The following is a 13,049-nucleotide window of genomic DNA, read 5'->3' as shown; positions in this document are numbered from 1 at the left end:
TCAAGTCAAGACTGGCCTAGAAAGGAAGGTATTCCTAATTTACGTGAGGTTCTAAAACAATCAGCTGAAGTGTAAACCCATGGATCAAGGTCAGACTTCCCCTAGACCTTGGTGTGGATGTCAGAAAGAGAATAGCTCTGGGGCTCTTACCTGTGCCTGTCGTTTGGAGACGTCCCTGAAGCACACTGCGCTGGGCAGAGAAACCCCTAAGAAAAGAGATGGTCCTTTGCTTCTGCACAAAGGCTACCACGGCCCCTGACGTTTGTGTGCTGATTCCATAAATGTTGAACAAGTCACCAGAAACCGCATCTCCCCAAAAGCCTCTGGAGGTCTTAGTCACCAAGGAAAGTGGCTCTTTTTCTTTTTCTTCTTTTCTTTTCTTTTTTTTTTTTTTCTTTTTCTTTTTTTTTTTTTTTTTTTTTTTTTTTTTGAGACGGAGTCTCGCTCTGTCACCCAGGCTGGAGTGCAGTGGCCGGATCTCAGCTCACTGCAAGCTCCGCCTCCCGGGTTTACGCCATTCTCCTGCCTCAGCCTCCCGAGTAGCTGGGACTACAGGCGCCCGCCATCTCGCCCGGCTAGTTTTTTGTATTTTTTTAGTAGAGACGGGGTTTCACCGGGTTAGCCAGGATGGTCTCGATCTCCGGACCTCGTGATCCACCCGTCTCGGCCTCCCAAAGTGCTGGGATTACAGGCTTGAGCCACCGCGCAATGGCGCGATCTCGGCTCACTGCGACTTCCGCCTTCCGGGTTCAAGCGATTCCCCTGCCTCAGCCTCCGGAGTAGCTGGGATTACAGGTGCGCGCCACCACGCCCAGCTAATTTTTGTATTTGTTTAGTAGAGACGGGGTTTCAACATGTTGGCCAGGCTGGTCTCCAACTCCTGACCTCAGGCGATACACCCGCCTGGGCCTCCCAAAATGCTGGGATTACAGGCGTGAGACACCGCGCGTGGCCGGAAAGTGGCTATTTTAAGAAGACCCAGAACATGTTTCCCTGAGTCGCATTATTCTGCATGACGAAGCTCACAGAGGAGAACCCCACCCTTACTCCAAAGGCCTTTGAAAGCAGCTCTGGAAAGGGCAGGGTTTGCTTCACCCTCTGCCCAACGTCTCCCCAGGCTGCCCATGCCACCTTCCGGTCTCACCTCCTCGGAGTTCGGGTCAAACGCGGAGCTCCAGTTTCTCAGCCCCTCCTGAAGCTCAATGATGTCCACCACGCCGTCCCCATTGCTGTCCAGGTCTTCGAAGAGGATCCCGTAGCGTAAGTAGTCATCGTCATCCTGGCAGGCCACCGCCTCCAGCACGAAGCCCTGCATCCAGAGCAGCATGGCTGGGTCCAGAGGCTGCGGGGACCACTAGGCCACCCCGCTCGCACCGCGGCACTAGCCGCCGCCTCCTCGACGCCTGGCTGCGCAAAGCAGGGGGTCCCGGCCGTCAGCCAGCTTCAGCAACTGTCTGCAGTTCGGAGCCCACGCGGGCCCAGCCACAGGCGCCTGCGGGCTCTCGAGCGGGAAGGAGAGGCGGCGCCACCTTGTGGGACCTCTGGCCGAGGCGCCACGCGACACCTGAGGCGCCAGGTGTGAGGTGAGGTGCCAAACGTGAGTTGAGTAGCCAGACGTGGTCGCGTTGGGTACCCAGGACTCTTGGACGGGTGGTCGACAGGGGAGCCGAGGTCCGTTTGGGGAAAGGGAGCGCATTCCCCAGCAGGCTCGAAAGGGCACTCGCGGGTGTGAGATTCTCGCGATGCAGACTCAGTGCCTGCCGGAAGTCACTGCCTCGGGAGATGTGGCGAGTGAGCTGCTCAGACGCGCTCTTATGCCAGCACCAGTACTCTGGTGCCACCCTTCCTCCCAGGGGGACCTGCACCTAGAGGTCAGGACCCCGGCGACCCCGCAAAAGAGGTCTAAAGAGGAAAGGCCTCCTGAGGAGCCTCTGCCCTGTCCCTGTCTCTCTCTTCCCTCCTTGCCGGCTTAGCCCATGTTGGCAAACCTATTTTGGCCATGGTGGGATTAGACTTTTCATGTTTTTATGTAACCTTTTTCCAGTTAGTTGGGTTGTGTGCAGAAATACTTCTATCTCTATTAATAAACGAAAGATAAAAGTAAATAATAAAGTTAAGATACATACGATTAAAATGAGAATATTTCTCCAAATCCAGAAACACGAAAAACACATCATAACAGTTCCAATTTGTATGCCACATTTCTATTCATAAATTTTGTTCTAAAATAGAGAGAAAAAGCAAATAGCAAAATACTTTCAAGTAGATCTGAAGCATTCAAAGTATTTTTGGTATGCATTTCTTTTAAATCAGTCTCTGATTTTTATTATCTATAGGGCTATTAAGGGATCCAGTTGCCATTTATTTTTCCTCTATATTTTAGAATAGAAGTTCAAATAAACAAATTTAATTTCTAATTGCTTGTTAATTATGAGGCATGATAACACATACTAATTTATCAAGATGTGCTTTATATTAGTCACATTTATGTAAACTGTATGAGTTGATTATATATGTTTCAAATCTTCCTATCCTATTAAGAAAAAAACGGATAATCTGTCTAAAAATTGGTTACTCAAATTTATGTTAACTGTGAGTTTATATTCATTTCAATTTTTAGAAAATTTAACAACTTAATTCCATCATTAATCGTTTACTAAGTACCCTATGCCAACCTGAGAAAGTTAAATTTCTCTAATGTCACAGCAAATTCAAACGTGGCATTTAACAAGAGGGAAAAAGATTATATCAAATATTCTTCTGAATTTTAACACTTTACAGTGAGAGCAGATTTTAACTATATTTCAATAACCTTGAGAAGTATGATACAACCCCAAATATTAAAGTAACTCAAAATCTTTAATTTATAAAATGGCAGAAATATCTGTGTCCAGAAAAACTGGAAAAATTGACTGATCTGATGTATTAATGGTTGTTTGGTATATTATAAATTATATCATTATAGTTAAATTTATTAAATCACAATTTTAGAATGTATCTAATCTTTATAATGTAGCTATACATAGATATCTTAAAATATCTTTGGCCTAGTCTCTTAAAGATAGAGGCAAAAAAAGGAGGGACGGAGAAGAATACTATTCATATAAGTTTAAGACTGTAAAGGGAAGTTCTAGTCAGCCTTTCTTTATTCTAGGACATCGGAGCTTGAAAGTAAAGTATAAAGTACATAGAGAAAAAAAGAAAAACTCAGCCTTTTTAAACACAAATTTAAGTATAAGAGCTCACACATTTTTCTGAATTACTTTGGTTACATTAGTGACTTTCTTGTAATTATTCCATTCACAACACTGGTAGGAGACTGAGGTATTCTGATGCCATGAAATTGTATTTAGGACTTTCTATTTTGTTTTGTTTATTTCAGAGAAGGAAAAGGAGCCCCAACTCGACTGTTTTGCTATGAATTATAGTTTTAAATGCATGAGTTTTCTATTAGTACTTTCAAACATTTTAAATATGCACATATGGCAAGGAGAGGTGAAAAAATAAAAATAAATTTAAAATGCACATAAAGCACTAAAATATTAGCTTTTAAAATACAAAGTAGAGAATTCAGAAAAGCTTCAAACTATTCTAACTCTTTAATGTGAAATTGTACTAGGGTAATTATATAATTAGTTTATATTCTGTATTATAAATTGCATTTAATCCACATAAATGCAAATTTCTATGACTTTTCATTAACATTTTGAAAAATATAAATAGATTTTATGAATATTGCAGATTTTAATTCATCAAGAAATTAATAAACTGTATTTCCGGTTTACTTAAAATTCAATATTTAAGTCTAATTTGTATGTTTACCTTTTGGGAAAATGGATATAGCATCTTTTCATGCAGACCTTGTGCAAATTAAGGAAAAAGCCAAGATATTTTCATATTTGTAAACAAGTGTCCAGATAATGACTGTTCAAGATTTCATTTCTATATTTTATTTTTGAGACGGAGTTTCACTCTTATTACCCAGACTGGAGTGCAATGGCACAATCTTGGCTCACCACAACCTCTGCCTCCTGGGTTCAAGTGATTCTCCTGCCTCAGCCTCCTGAGTAGCTGAGATTACAGGCGTGCGCCACCACACCGGTTAATTTTGTATTTTTAGTAGAGACAGAGTTTCTCCATGTTGGTCAGGCTGGTCTCGAACTCCTGACCTCAGGTAATCCACCCACCTCGGCCTTCCAAAGTGCTGAGATTACAGGTGTGAGCCGCCGCGCCCAGTCTCAAGATTTCATTTCTAAAATATTCCCAAGAGCAGTTTTGCTGATTCATAAACTACACAGTTTACAACACACTGACATAAGAAACTTTAAGAAACTTGGAGTCACACCTCTGGAAAACCCTGTCACTCCACTCCTTTTATAAATTTGAGAAAATAAGCTGATCATATTTAGCTGTGGGACTCATATCACGGCTAGAGAATGCAAAGGAAGGGAAAAGGCCAATTAATTTGATATTTTCGCTTTCTTAAATGTTAAGTTAAAACATGCTAAAACAGATAATAAAATAAAATTAATTAAATTACTGCACAAGGATCCCCAAGGGAAAATCTCTAGTTAATTATAGTTTATAGTCAGAGGCTCTCATGGAACTATTTGATGATCATCACTATTTAATTTTCCTTCCTTTTAGGAACAAAGTCTGTCCACTAATGGTGAAATCTACTTATGATTATGGTGGAGTTACAATTTTAAAAATTCTCTAGACATCCACAGGTACCTTCATTCAACCTCTCATGTCTTAAGAACGTCTCAAATTCAGAAACAACAAAAAATATATGTATGTTTCTCATTCTGTGTTTCACTTTTCAGGGAATGACTGCACCATTCATATAGCTTCTGAAACTGAAAACCTAGAAGGTATCCATGACATTTCCCTTTTAATCGCAGTTTATAACTATATATTTGTATACATTTTTAATTAATTTCTATCTTCCCTACTAGACTATCAATTCTATAACAGCAGGGTCTCTTTTTGCTCACCCAAACACCATGTGCTTGGCTTGTTGCACAGTACTTGGCTACCTTAAATTCTCAAATTACAATAGCTAGTATTTTTCTCTCTAATCTTTATATTATCCTAGTATTTTTCACTCTAATCTTTATATTATGTTCCCAAAATTGATGTAGCTAAATAGAGTAAAATCAATAGACCATTGAAAAGTAAGTCTTTCACTGTTCGTTTTACTCTAAACATTCTGTTCCCCTCTCCCACCCACGCCTACAAGAAATTAAATAACTCCTCTAAAATGTAGAGAAGATCCCTTGAAAATTTAGAAAATATTTACTTGCCATGGAATTTCTTGGAAAATGTTCTGTTGCTATGTGCATCTTTTTGTTTTTTTAATCAGAAACGAATAACATCCCCTCCAGTTTTTATAGTTTCATAATAAAATTGGAAACTTTCTTACTTTTTTCTACTGTTGAACTTACTTTGCCCATTGATTTTCTCCCAACTTATTATGAACACTGTAAACTCTAGAAAGGATAGCACAATGAACATTTATATATTCACCACCTATAAAATGCAACATTTTGCCATAATTACATTTTGTCTCTCTCCATTCTACTTAAATATGTATGTAAATGTGTGTGTGTCTATCTGAGCCATTTGAAAGTAAGTTACAGATATGATGACTCTTAACCATGAAGTACTTGGACATATCCTAAAAACAGGCTTATGTAACCACAATGCCATGATGATATTTGAGAAATTTAAAAATAATTCTCTATTAGTTGAGATGCTAAGGCAGGAGGATCACTTGAGTTCAGGAGTTTGAAGCCAGCCTGGGCAACATAGCAAGGTCCTGTCTCTTTAAAAATAAATGAATAAACAAACAAACAAATAACCTCTGTACCATCAATACTTATTCTATATTCAAATTTTCCCAATTGTCCCCAAAAATGCCATTTACAGATTTTTTCAAACTAATATCCAAATAAATTTACCCATTGCCCTTATAATGTTTATTCTCTTAATCAAGACTAGTACCAGTCCACCACCAATACTGTTTTTCCCACAATAATGACTTTTTGAAGAACCCAGCCCAACTGTCTTATAGAATATTCCACAATCATAATTTGTTTGATTGTTTCTTAATGGTATTATTTAACGTGTTCCTCCATCACCTGTATTTTCTACAGTTCTAAAGACTAGGTCAGATTCTAGTAAAAAAAAAATTTGGGCAAAAATACTTCATAGGAGAGGCTGTGCAATTTACTGTCTCCTCAGTTTAATAACATCTTTGTTTTCTTTCTCAAATATTTACCATATGTCCAGTAACTTGGACCCTATTCACCTAAGCTGAAATTTGTTAAATATCTAAGGAAAAAACCAGGGTGAATGAAGTTCTTATGTCAGTGTACTTTTCTTCTCTTTGTTTTGCTTGCATTGTTGGCTGTCCCATTGTTTGCCCTCCCATAACTTGAAGCAGTGACTTTCTTTCTTATTACAAGCAATAAGGAGGGACATCTTATAATAATAAAAGGGTCAATCCTAAATTTGTGTGTACATAATAATACAGCTTCAAAATATATAAAGCTAAAGTGGCAAATGTAGAGGAGTGATAGGGAAATCTGCAATCATGGTTAAAGATATAAACATGGTTAGAGATTTACCTTTTCCAGTAGCCAGTAAGAAAAGCAGACAAAAAAATTAATAATAATCTAAAACATCTGAATAACACATATAACTAATTGATCTTACAGAACACATATATAGAACACAAAATACAACTTCAAAATCCATTTATTTCAAAGAACAGAAATCATACAGAGCACAATCTGATGGCAGTGCAATTAAAACATGAGTTCACCATCAGGAAGATAATTGGAAATATCCCCAAATGTTTGTAAATTAAGCAAGATATTTCTACATAACTGATGGGTCAAAAAGAAATCATGACGGAAACTGGACATTTTGAAATGAACAATAATGAAAACATTACATACCAAAATTTATTGAGTTTAGGGAAAGCAGTACTTAGAGGGAAATTAAAACTTTAGATTAATATACTAGAAAAGAAAAAAAAAAGTCAATTATTTAAGCCAGGAATTAGCAACCTTTTTCTGTAACTGTCCAGAGAGTGAATATTTTAGGCTCCGCAGACCATGTGATCTCTCGCAGTTAATCAATTCTGCCCTTGTAGCCACAGATAATACATAAACAAATGGAAGTGGCTGTGTTAAATTAAATTCAATTTACAGAAATAGGTGGCAGGTCAGATTGGGCCCTCAGGCCAAAGTTTGCCAACCCATGACCTAAACTTCAAACCCAGGAGATTAAACAGGAAAATAAACAGAAAGAAAGGAGCATGAAAATAGTAAAGATAGGAGTAGAAACTAATGAAACAGGCCAGGTACGGTGGCTCACACCTGTAGTCCCAGCAATTTGGGAGGCTGGGCAGGCAGATCACTTGAGGTCAGGAGTTCGAGACCAGCCTGGTCAACAGGGTAAAAAATGAGCCAGGCATGGTAGTGCATGCCTGTAGTCCCAGCTACTTGGGAGGCTGAGGCACGTGAATCCCCTGTATCGTTTCTGATTGTGTTTATTGGAATTTTCTCTCTTCTCTTCTTTATTCATCTTGCTAGTGGTCTATTTTATTGACTTTTTTTTTTTCCCCCCAAAATCCAGCTCCTGAATTCGTTGATTTTTTTGAAGCGTTTTTCATGTTTATCTCCTTCAGTTTCCCATTGAGCTTGGCTATTTCTTGTCTTCTGCTAGCTCTGGGGTTTGTTTCCTCTTGGTTCTCTAGTTCTTTTAGTTGTAATGTTAGGGTGTTGATTTGAGATCTTTCTAGCTTTTTGATGGGGCATTTAGTGCTATAAATTTCTCTCTTAACACTGCTTTTGCTGCATCCCAGAGATTCTGGTACATTGTCTCTTTGTTCCTATTGGTTTCAAAGAACTTCCTGATTTCTGATTTAATTTCATTACACACGCAGGAGTCATTCAGAAGCAGGTTGTTCAATTTCCATGTAGTCGTGTGGTTTTTAGTGGGCTTCTTAATCTTGAGTTCTAATTGGATTCCAATGTGGTCTGACAGACTGTTATTATTTCAGTTCTTTTTCCATTTGATGAGGAGTGTTTTACTTCCAATTATGTGACCAATTTTAGATTAAGTGCCATGTGACACCAAAAAAAATGTATATTCTGTTGTTTTGGGGTGGAGAGTTCTGTAGGTGTCTATCAGGTCCACTTGGTCTAGAGCTGAGTTCAAGTCTTCAATATGTTTGTAAATTTTCTGTCTTGATAATCTGTCTAATATTGACAGTGGGGTATTAAAGTTTCCCACTATTATTTTTTGGGGGTGTAAGTCTCTTCGTAGGTCTTTAAGAACTTGTTTTATGAATCTGGGTGCTCCTGTATTGGGTGCGTGTATATTTCGGGTAGTTAGCTCTTCTGTTGAATAGATCCCTTTACCATTATGTAATGCCCTTCTTTGTCTTTTTTGACCTTCGTTGGTTTAAAGTTCATTTTGTCAGAAACTACAACTGCAACCCCTGTCCTTTTTTTTCTGCTTTCCATTTGCTTCGTAAATTTTCCTCCATCCCTCAACTTTGAGTCTATGTGCATCTTTGCACATGAGATTTGTCTCTTGAATACAGCATACAGAATGGGTGTTGGCTTTGTATTCAGCTTGCCATTCTGTGTCTTTTAATTGGGGCATTTAGCTCATTTACATTTAAGGTTAATGTTGTTATATGTGAATTTGAACCAATCATCATGATACTGGCTGGTTAATTTTGCAGACTTGTCAATGTAGTTGTTTCATCATGTCTCTTGTCTGTGTACTTCAGTGTGTTTTTGCAGGTGATTTTCCTATCCATGTTTAGTGCTTCCTTCAGGAGCTCTTGCAAGGCAGACCTGGTGGTGACGAAATCCCTTAGCATTTTCTTGTCTCAAAAAGATTTTATTTCTCCTTTGCTTATGAAGATTAGTTTGGTCTGATATGAAATTCTGGGTTGGCATTTATTTTCTTTAAGAATGTTGAATATTGGCCCCCAGTCTTGTCTGGCTTGTAAAGTTTATGCTGAGAGGTCCGCTGTTAGTCTGATGGGCTTCCCTTTGTACGTGACCTGGCCTTTCTCTCTGGCTGCCCTTAACACTTTTTCCTTCATTTCAACCTTGGAGAACCTGATCATTATGTGCCTTGGGGTATATCTTTTTGTGGAGTATCTTATTGGGGTTCTCAGGATTTCCGGAGTTTGAATATTGGCTTGTCTTTCTAGGTTGGGGAAGTTCTCCTGGATGATATCCTGAAGTGTGTTTTCTAACTTGGTTCCATTGTCCCCAACTCTTTCAGCTACTCCAGTCATAGGTTTAGTCTTTTTACACAGTCCCATAGTTCTCATAGGTTTTGCTTGCTCCTTTTCATTCTTTATTCTCTAATTTTGTCTGCCTGCCTTATTTCAGCAAGATAGTCTTGAAGGTCTGATATCTTCTCTTCCACTTGATTGCTTTGGCTACTGATACTTGTGTTTGCATCATGAAGTTCTTGTGCTGTGTTTTTCAGCTGCATCAGGTCGTTTATGTTCCTTTCTATACTGATTATTTTAGATAATACCTCCTGTAATCTTTTATCATGGTTCTTAACTTCTTGTATTGGGTTAGAACATAATCCTTTGGCTCAGTGAAATTAATTATTACCCACTTTTAGAAACCTACTTCTGTCAGTTAATCAGTCTCAGCTTCAGCCCTGTTCTGTGCCCTTACTGGAGAAGGGTTGAGATCGTTTGGAACAAAGAGGCATTCTGGCTTTTGAAATTTTCAGTGTTTTTGCATTGGTTTTTCTTCATCTTCATGGTTTTGTCTGCCTGTGATCTTTGAGGCTGTTGACCTTTGGATGTGGTTTTTGTGGGGTCTTCTGTGTTGATGTTGTTGTTTTTGTTATTTTCTGTTTGTTTATCTTCTAACAGTCAGGCCTCTGTTCTGCAGGTCTGCTGCGGTTTGCTGGGGGTCCACTCCAGACCCTGTTCACCTGGATATCACCAGTGGAGGCTGCAGAACAGCAAAGATTGCTGTCTGCTCCTTCCTCCAGAAGCTTCTTCCCAGAGTGGCATCGACCTGATTGATGTCAGCCAGAACTCTCCTGCATGAGGTGTCTAGAGACCCCTGATGGGAGGTCTAACCCAGTCAAGAAGCACGGGATTGGAATGGGGACCTGCTTAGGGAGGCAGACTGACTGTGTCTTAGCAGAGCTGGTGTGCTGTACTGGAGGAGTAGCCCTCATTGGGATCAGGTGGTCTCTTCAGAACCAGTAGGCAGGAAAGTTTAAGTCTGCTGAACCTGAGACCATGGCTGCCCCTCCCACCAGGTACTCTGTCCCAGGGAGATAAGAGTTCTGTCTGTAAACCCCTGACTGTAGCTACTGGAATTCCTGCAGGGATGCCCTGCCCGGTGAGGAGGGATGGCTTCAGGTCCCACCAAGGAAGCAATCTGGCCATGATCTGCAACAGCCACTTTGCTGCATTGTGGGGGAGTACCGCCCAATCCAAACCTCCTAGTCTCCTTAGCACTGTCAGGGGAAAACCTCCAACTAAAGCCTCAGTAATGATGGTCGCCCCTCCCCTGGGAACTGAGTTGTCCCAGGCGGACTCCAGACTGCTCTGACGTCAGTGAGGATTTCAAGCCAGTGGATCTTAGCTTGTGGGGCTTCATGGGAGTGGGACCCTCAGAGCGAGACCACTTGACTCCCTGGCTACAGCCCCCTTTCCACCAAAGTGGTCATTTCTCCTGCCTCACTGGAGTTCCGTGTGCTGCTGGAGTGTGTAAAAACTCCTGGGCTGAGCGCCGTGACTCACGCCTGTAATCAAAGCACTTTGGGAGGCCGAGGCCGGTGGATCACGAGGTCAGGAGATCCAGACCATCCTGGCTAACACAGTGAAACCCCGTCTCTACTAAAAATACAAAAATTAGCCAAGCATGGTGGCGGGCACCTGTAGTCCCAGCTATTCAGGAGACTGAGGCAGGAGAATGCTGTGAACCTGGGTGGCAGACTTGCAGTGAGCCAAGATTGCACCACTGCACTCCAGCCTGGGCAACAGAGCGAGACTCCATCTCAAAAAAACACACACAAAAAAAACAAAAAACAAAACAAAAAAAAAAACTCCTACAGCTCAGCACCTGCCCAAACAGCCGCCAACAAAAGCAGCTGTCATTGGTCTGCCCAGTTTTGTGTTTGAGGCCCTGGTGATGTAGGCTCCCGAGAGCATCTCCTGATCTGTGGATTGCAAAAATCTGTGGGAAAAGCTTAGTACCCTTGGTGGGTAGCACTGTCCCTCACCACTTCCCTTGGCCGGAGAGGGAGGTCCCCCTGCCCTGTGCAGTTCCTGGGTGAAGCAATACCCTGCTTCTTCTCACTCTCTATGGGTCATGCCAACCATCTAGTCAGTCACAATGAGATGAACTGGCTATCTCAGTTGGAAATGCAGAAATCAGCCACCTTCCTCCATCCTCTCACCAGCAGCTGCAGACCAGAGCTGCTTCTAGTCGGCCATCTTAGCCCCTCCCCACAGAGGTAAGTTTAATAAGTCTTCTAAATTTGTCCTTGCCATAATGATCAGTGATGATTTGTCTTTTTTTTTTTTTAATTATACTTTAAGTTCTAGGGTACATGTGCACAACGTGCAGGTTTGTTACATATATATACGTGTGCCATGATGGTATGCTTCACCCATTAACTCATCATTTACATTAGGTATATCTCCTAATGCTATCTCTCCCCACTACCCCCTCCCCACAATAGGACCCGGTGTGTGATGCTACCCTTCCTCTGTCCAAGTGATCTCATTGTTCAATTCCCACCTATGAGTGAGAACATGCGGTATTTGGTTTTCTGTTCTTGCGATAGTTTGCTGAGAATGATGGTTTCAAGCTGCATCCACGTCCTTACAAAGGACATGAACTCATCCTTTTTTATGGCTGCATAGTATTCCATGGTGTATATGTGCCACATTTTCTTAATCCAGTCTGTCACTGATGGACATTTGGGTTGATTCCAAGTCTTTGCTATTGTGAATAGTGCCGCAATAAACATACATGTGCACGTGTCTTTATAGCAACATGACTTATAATCCTTTGGGTATATCCCCAGTAATGGGATGGCTGGGTCAAATGGTATTTCTAGTTCTAGATCCTTGAGGAATCGCCATACTCTTTTCCACAATGGTTGAACTAGTTTACAATCCCACCAACAGTGTAAAAGTGTTCCTATTTCTCCACATCCTCTCCAACACCTGTTGTTTCCTGATTTTCTTAATGATTGCCATTCTAACTGGTGTGAGATGGTATCTCATTGTGTTTTTGATTTGCGTTTCTCTGATGGCGAGTGATGATGATGATCTGTCTTTTAATAACTTAAATGCTTTCCACACTTCAAGACTCTCACCCACATCAAAAATAAAATTATATATCTGCCGTATTACCAGGATTTTAGAATGTTGTACTTTATTCTCTAATTATAGGTCAAATAACTAAGGTAGAAAGGAGTAAAGCAACTTCCATGTATGTAGTGAGGATGTTGGGGGATCTGGGAATAAAATTCTGCCTTGGGATTCCCAAGAGGTTGGTGATTATGATTTTTGTACTCTTAGAAACAAACTAAAATGACAATCTGTTTTGTTCCTCTGCTTACCGTATTCAATTCTCTAAACTACAAAATCTCTGCTTATCGAGATAACGTGGATTGTCCATTTGTTGAGCTCAGCAAATGCATTTCCTGAGCCCTCGTGAGTAAAGCTCTGTGCTGGTTACACTGGGTAACTAGTGATACAGAGGATGAGTAGAGCATTCTTTCCTGAAAAAAGCTTAAGATTTCTGTGCCCAGCTCAGCCTGGGTTGTGAGAAAATCAATAAGCAACACCCACAGGCTTATTCTGGTAAAAGGGAGATGATAATAAATGGTGGGGCTTTTTCTTTTTCTTTTTCTTTTTTTTTCTTTGAGATGGTGTCTTGCCATGTTGCCCAAGCTGGTCTTGAACTCCTGGGCTCAGGCAGTCTTCCCTCCTTGGCCTCCCACAGTGCTGGGATTACAGC

General features: G+C 40.7%; 1 long non-coding RNA gene across 1 annotated transcript in view; it reads right to left on the bottom strand.

Moving 5' to 3' along the window:
• Window positions 1-1,423, bottom strand: part of LOC140709487 (uncharacterized) — a 32,403-nt gene extending 30,980 nt beyond the window's left edge. The window contains exon 1 of the long non-coding RNA XR_012090011.1: window positions 1,145-1,423. This is a non-coding gene — a long non-coding RNA (uncharacterized lncRNA). The remainder of the gene's footprint in view (window positions 1-1,144) is intronic.
• Window positions 1,424-13,049: the final 11,626 nt, after the last annotated feature.

The sequence above is a fragment of the Chlorocebus sabaeus genome, chromosome 20 (assembly GCF_047675955.1).
Source record: "Chlorocebus sabaeus isolate Y175 chromosome 20, mChlSab1.0.hap1, whole genome shotgun sequence".
In the NCBI taxonomy this organism is placed as follows: domain Eukaryota; kingdom Metazoa; phylum Chordata; class Mammalia; order Primates; family Cercopithecidae; genus Chlorocebus; species Chlorocebus sabaeus.
This window is presented reverse-complemented; position numbering and strand designations above follow the sequence as displayed.